Genomic DNA, 7,101 nt, shown 5'->3' with positions numbered 1-7,101 from the left:
GCCAAAAGGTCTTGTGTGTGATGAACTACAACTCTCGTACACCTTTGTTGTTTCCGGATGGAACCCTAAACAATGCTCTGTAGATGCAGATTGTTGTAAGGCCAGTTCTTTTGCCTTTCTCGCAACAGGACGGTTTCAACAAGATAATGCTCACCTACACACTGCAAGACGTGCACCGACTTCCCTGACTAATACAATCTCTGGATTTGTCTCCAATCGAGCAAGTATGGTATATGAAAATGTGTGCCCCGACCAAGACTCGAACCCTGGATCTCCTGCTTACATAGAAGACACTCTATCCATCTGAGCCACTCGTCAGCATAGTCTGGTGCGAGTAATGAGTGAACGGGCAAATATCTATTAGGAGTTGGGAATGGGGGTCTCGCAGGAGGTTCAAATGGTTCATATCGCTCTGAGCACTATGGGACTTAACATCTGTGGTCATCAGTTCCCTAGAACTTAGAACTACTTAAACTTAACTAACCTAAGGACATCACACACATCCATGCCCGAGGCAGGATTCGAACCTGCGACCGTAGCGGTCACGCGGTTCCACACTGAAGCGCCTAGAACAGCATGGCCACAGCGGCCGGCCTCGTGGCAGGCGTGCAAGGGATAAGTCTCTGCGGCTGCACTATACTCTGTGCCCTCGGTGGCTCAGAAGGATACAGCGTCTGCCATGTAAGCAGGAGATCCCGGGTTCGAGTCCCTGTCAGGAGACACGTTTTCAGCTGTCCCCATTGATGTATATCAACAACACCTGTCGGTAGCTAAGGGTCTCGATTTAATTATCATTTCATTATAGAGAAGCTGCATGGTCATCCGTGGTATCTGTTCTTTCGGGAACAGATACCATCTTCATATCTTACAAAACTACATGATCAGGTCGAGCAGACGTGTCATAACGTATCGCGGGACAGCATTCGCCACTTGTACGATCGACTGGATGCCAGGGTCAGCGCCTGTATTGCCGCCAGCAGAGGTTACACCGTGTACTAACGTGGGTGTTTCAGCATGGGTCTGGTATCTCGGAGCCGCTTGTACTACTGATCTGAAAATGTAGCCATTTCATGTACTCCATATATGCTGTCGCAATACCAAATCTTGAGTGAATTTGGAAACTTCTAAAAGGATACACTAATTTTTTCCTGGAATTGTATATGTATACTGTCAAAGCTGTACTAAGATGCACAAATATTGCCTTAGCCCAAAATACTAGCAAAAATCTTACGTCTGTCTACAGAAACGTATGGAAAGGTAAAAGGAAGGAAGGAAGCTTAGTGTTGTACTTCCCATTGAAACAAGTCATCAAAGACGAAACACAAAGAAGAATAATTTTTTTGAAGGATGGACAAGGAAATTGGCTGCACCCTTTTAAAGAAACTATTCCAGCATTTACCAGGAGCGATTTAATGAAATAAAGGAAAACCTAAATCTGGATGGCCGGTCCCAGATTTGAACCATCCTCCTCCCAAAAGCAACTCCATTGTGATAACCACTGTACCACATCACCCGATATATGGGAAGATGGTCTGTTTAGGTCAATCAGAGACAGTAACAAAGGAACCTGAAGTGGTGGGTTAGGTTTAATCAATATCAGACTACGGGGGTCATTCAGTAAGCAGAGCAACACATTTTTATTAAAAATAGGTTGTTTTTATTCAGGATTCCAATACACCACATTATTCAAAACTCTTTAGTCTACAAAACCATATTTTTAAACATAATCTCCATGTTGTAACCGCGACCGGAGCAGTCGCGGGGCAGCCAAGAAAGCGCGGCAGAACCAAACGGAGAGCTGCCCACAAACAAAGAAACAAACAAACGACGACAACACGCAAGAAGCAACGGGGTAACTGAGACAACCGAACAAATCCAAGACGTCCACTATTAATGAGAACAAGGAACGGTAAACACGAAACACGCTGTCTGTTGTCGAGGTGACGTGTCAAGACGAAGGGCACAACTCACTGGATGAGCTTTTTTTTTCCTTTTTTATTTATTGTGATTTCATTCCCCTACCCCATATGGGCAGAGGAGGGCTCTCAGCGGCACAATCCGTCACTCTGCAGCAGAGTGACATGACAACTGAGACAATAATAAAATGTTACATATATAAGGTGATAAAAAAGGGGAACATAAAACAGAATAAGGGGAGATAATGGAGGTAGAAATATACAGACATGGAGACGTTCATGGGGGGACAATTAAAAAAGTCGACATATAAGCCGAAAAAACACAGTTGGCGATTCTTAAAACACAAAGAAGACACTGAAGGCACACACACAGGTCAAACGTCGGCCACAGTATTAAAAACACTGTAGAACAGCACACTTTAACTCACTTGGAGCACACTCGATGAAGAATAAAACTGCCAGGTGGGACCTGCTGAAGGAGAGGCCAGAGAGGATGGAAAAGGAGGGGAGAGCAAGGTGCAGCAGGGGAGGGGGCAGGAAGAAAAGAGGAGGGGCGTCAGCGGGTGCACCAAGAGGCAGGAGACTCGTGGGGCAGGAGATGAAAAGGGAAGTCAAGGCAGGAGGGAGTGCAGAGACACGCTGGCTGAGCGAGAGGCAACACTTAAATACATGATCGGGGCGCCGCTATTGGCCGCTGGGACCACGTGTTCCACTGTGGTGCCCTCACATTAAACGTGGGCCAGGAGGCACACGCCGCCACGGCTTAGTGCAGAGACCTCTAGGGGTCTTTGACGTCTATGCCGTCTGGCGCGTATTCCAAATCCGCGACACGCAGTTCCAGACTCCGTTCAATGCGACGTCCTTACGCCACCTTATTTGGAGGGCCTGTATTTCCGCATGGTACCACTCTACTGGTCGACGTCGGAACCAACGTCTTCCTGCATCAGTAACCTCCCCACCACTCATGTACTGCTTGCCGTGCAGTGCATCCATCACTGGACCAAGCAGATGGAAGTCGGAAGGTGAGAGAGCTAAACTGTAGGGTGGACGAGGAAGAACGGCCCAATGAAGTTTTGTGAGCTCCTCTCGGGTGCGCAGACTTGTGTGACGCCTAGTGTAGTCACGGAGAAGGAGGAGACCGTTTGGATTTTTGGGGTGGCGAACTCGGTCAAGTCGTTTCTTCAGTTTTCTGAGGCTAGCGGAATGCACTTTCGAGTTGATCGTTGCAACGTCATGGAGGACAACAAACAGAATAACCCGTTCATAGGTCCAGAAGACCGACGTCATGCTTTAACGGCTGAGGGTGCGGCTTTGTACTTTTTCTTTGGAGGAGAGGTGGTGTGCCGCCCCTCCATGGACTGCCACTTTTTTCCGGTTCGAAGTCATGGACTCATATTTCATAGACTCTGACGATGTTCGACAAAAATTGTCACGATAAGCCTCAAAAAATGGTTCAAATGGCTCTAAGCACTGTGGGACTTAACATCTGAGGTCGTCAGTCCCCTAGACTTAGAACTACTTAAACCGTACTATCGTAAAGACATCACACACATCCATGCCCGAGGCTGCATTCGAACCTGCGACCGTAGCAGCCGTGTGGTTCGGGACTGAAGGGCTTAGAACCGCTCGATTACAGCGGCCGGCCGATCAGCCTCGTAACGCGCAAACAATTCCGCACAGTTGGTCCTTCGTTGCTCCTTATCGTCTTCTGTTGGGTGGCGAGGAACCCAGTGGGTACACGACTGAGTATCCCAACTAGTGGACGAGTGTTTCTGTACTACCGACAGAGACGTCCACTTGAGCAGCGACGTATTTGACTGCGATCCGTCCATCACCTCGAAAGAGAGTGTCCGCATGTTCGAACATTGCAGGAGTCACTGCTGTGTGCGTCCGGCCAGCATGCAAGAGATAGGACATGTTCGCGCGACCTCTTTGCGATGATGCCAGACGCCTCGACCAACGACTCACCGTGCTTTTGTTAACAGCCTTGTCTCCGTAGACATTCTGCAAGCGCCTATGAATATTTGCAGTGCTCTGGTTTTCCGCCGAAACAAACTCAGTGACAGATCTTTGTTTCGAAAGCACTTCCTGTTGTGGTTGGCAAGAGAGCTAACCGTGTTAGTAAAGAAGGCCGAAATGCACGCGTTGTAGCTCATGCAGGCTGGCGTGACGTCTGGAACATGGCAAGGGAATTAAAATTGAGAAAAACGGACGTAGCTGGTGGAATACTTAACTTTAATCCATTAATCGAGAACGTCGCTCTTTATGGTACATGATTCACAATATCAATAGTACGGATACTGGCGCCTTGCTAGGTCGTAGCAAATAACGTAGCTGAAGGCTATGCTAACTATCGTCTCGGCAAATGAGAGAGTAGAAGTCAGTGAACCATCGCTAGCAAAGTCGGCTGTACCACTGGGGACGAGTGCTAGGAAGTGTCTCTAGACCTGCAGTGTGGCGGCGCTCGGTCTGCAATCACTGATAGTGGCGACACGCGGGTCCGACGTAGACTAACGGACCGCGGCCGATTTAAATGCTACCACCTAGAAAGTGTGGTGTCTGGCGGTGACACCACACTTCCGTTACAGACGCCGTTTCGAAGGCTACGTATAGCAACTTATCGGAACCTCTTGAAACTATGGGGGCTGAAGCGGAAATATTCCACGGTGTTCCACAACAAATTCCGCATTATTTCAAACGAAATTGGAGGAGAAGTATTTTGTGTTGCCTTACTTAATGAACGTTCCTCATGTATAAGATAGATGTGACAAATTTTGTCTGATGTCATCAATGCTCCATTTTTCGAAGCGGCAAGGACAGAAAATCTACAACCCCGTTCTCCCCTATTAACGTGGAAAAATTAATTTCAGACTGAAACACGTTAAGCGGTTCTTTCTTATGAATCAGCTACACATATAAAATTATGACAGAATAGAAATTAACTACTCCGCCATTGTATTCTGGCAGTACCACTTCAGTACAACGCAGGACGAAAACAAATTAACCAGGATCGTAAGTGCGTGGCAGTGTGGACAATTTGTGTCGTGTTCCTCCAAAAATAAAGTTGGATTATCCTTATACTGTCCGCCGCTCGTGGTTTCGCGGTAGCGTTGTCGCTTCCCGAGTACGGGGTCCCGCGTTCGATTCCCGGGGGATCAGGGGTTTTTACATGCCTCGAGATGAGGCATCACTCATCCCCCAGGAAGGCAAAGGCAAACCACCTCCACTAGGACCTTGACTCGTACGGCGGTGCGGGTCTCCCGCATCGTTTCCCAGCGCTCTGTCAGAGAGTGTGGGGGACTTCATCATCCTTATACTGATAGGTGAGACCAAAAGCAAACTGAAATGTGCGAAAATTGGAGAAATGAATCAACGCCTAATAAATGCATCTTTATGCGAATTAGGTATCAAAATGGAGAAGCTAAGCAACCGAATATATTAGTGAGACGTCAAGGGAGAGACCTACGAAATAGCTAGTAGTGTAGTGATCACTAACGAAAGGCTTCAAGAAATCGTACGATGCACTAGTAGTGTCTGCAGCATATGCAATCAACAAGACAAATTAATCCACAGGTTTGCGTGTTGCGAAAAAAACTATTTATGGCAATGGGTCAGAATAAAACACTGAATTGATTACAAGAAACCCAGAAAATTGTTTCCGTCAAGCCAGAAAAAAATACTGTTCTGAAAAGAAAAATAACGCAGTTGTATGTTAATGGAAAAATTTGTATCCTATTTCATCAATAACCAAGGTGTGAATGAGCAATACGATTACATTATGCACACGGTTACAAATTACGCGGAATATGTAAATACACCAACCACAAAGAAACGTATGGAAATATTTGTTATTTAGTATTCGCAGAAAGAGGAACTGGTTGAAACAGACTAAATGAAGTCCTGGGGCCTCCAGAAAAGGAACTGAAACCTGAAAAAAAAGAGATCATTTAAGTTGGTTGAGTATGGCGTTTAAATTTGGAAAAACTCAGATCTATCTCATTTAAAAATATATGCGTACAAAAAGGGTAGAACTCTGGTGTCAACAAAGTAGAAAAGTCATCAAGTTGACTCGTCCGCCTCCGCACCTGTGTGCTCAGTGCGACAGACCACTAAGCGGGGCAGCCGAGTTCGATTCTCGGTACTACCAAGGATTTTTCCTTGGTGATCTCAGGCTCGTCATGCCAATTAAGGAGTTACCAGTTTAAGACGTAGCGAATACAAGGCTGAAACATCTATAACGGCCAGTGGAGCGGTATGTTGGTCCCATGCCCCTCCATACAGTATCGAGTGGTTGACTGACGATGACACGGCAGTTGTTCGACTATCGTGTGTTCTTCAACGCCTGATTACGGGATTTCCTTTTTCTGTTTGTTGATTGTCTTTGCTAATGATTTCTTTGTTGAATTTGTTGTAAGAGCAGGTGGCTTACTGTGAAGTTTCGGTAAGGCCATGAGTAGACCTCACCGTTCCAGAGACACAACAAAAAAGTAAGTTATAAACCTGCACATAACAGACAGAAATCTTATAGGTGCACCTCCACCCTTTATTCATCCGAAAAAACGTGGTCTGAAAAAATAACTCGGACGACGGTCACACTCTGCCTTTGAAGCGGCTGATTTGAAGATATTTCTGTAACACATAATGTACTGTAATATAATAACCTTTGTAATATTTTTGTTCTGATATTTCGTATTTTTGTTCTGCTATTTCGTATTCCTCTCCCCCCCCCCCCCCCCCCCCCCCATGAACCATGGACCTTGCCCTTGGTGGGGAGGCTTGCGTGTGTCTGTGATACAGATAGCCGTACCGTAGGTGCAACCACAACGGAGGGGTATCTGTATCTGTTGAGAGGCCAGACAAACGTGTGGTTCCTGAAGAGGAGCAGCAGCCTTTTCAGTAGTTGCAAGGGCAACAGTCTGGATGATTGACTGATCTGACCTTGTAACAATAAACAAAACGGCCTTGCTGTGCTGGTACTGCGAACGGCTGAAACCAAGGGGAAACTACGGCCGTAATTTTTCCCGAGGGCGTGCAGCTTTACTGTATGATTAAATGATGATGGCATCCTCTTGGGTAAAATATTCCGGAGGTAAAATAGTCCCCCATTCGGATCTCCGGGCAGGGACTACTCAAGAGGATGTCGTTATCAGGAGAAAGAAAACTGGTGTTCTACGGATCGGAGCGT

The sequence above is a fragment of the Schistocerca gregaria genome, chromosome 4 (assembly GCF_023897955.1).
Source record: "Schistocerca gregaria isolate iqSchGreg1 chromosome 4, iqSchGreg1.2, whole genome shotgun sequence".
NCBI classification, from domain to species: Eukaryota; Metazoa; Arthropoda; class Insecta; order Orthoptera; family Acrididae; genus Schistocerca; species Schistocerca gregaria.
Note: the sequence above shows the minus strand (reverse complement) of the source record.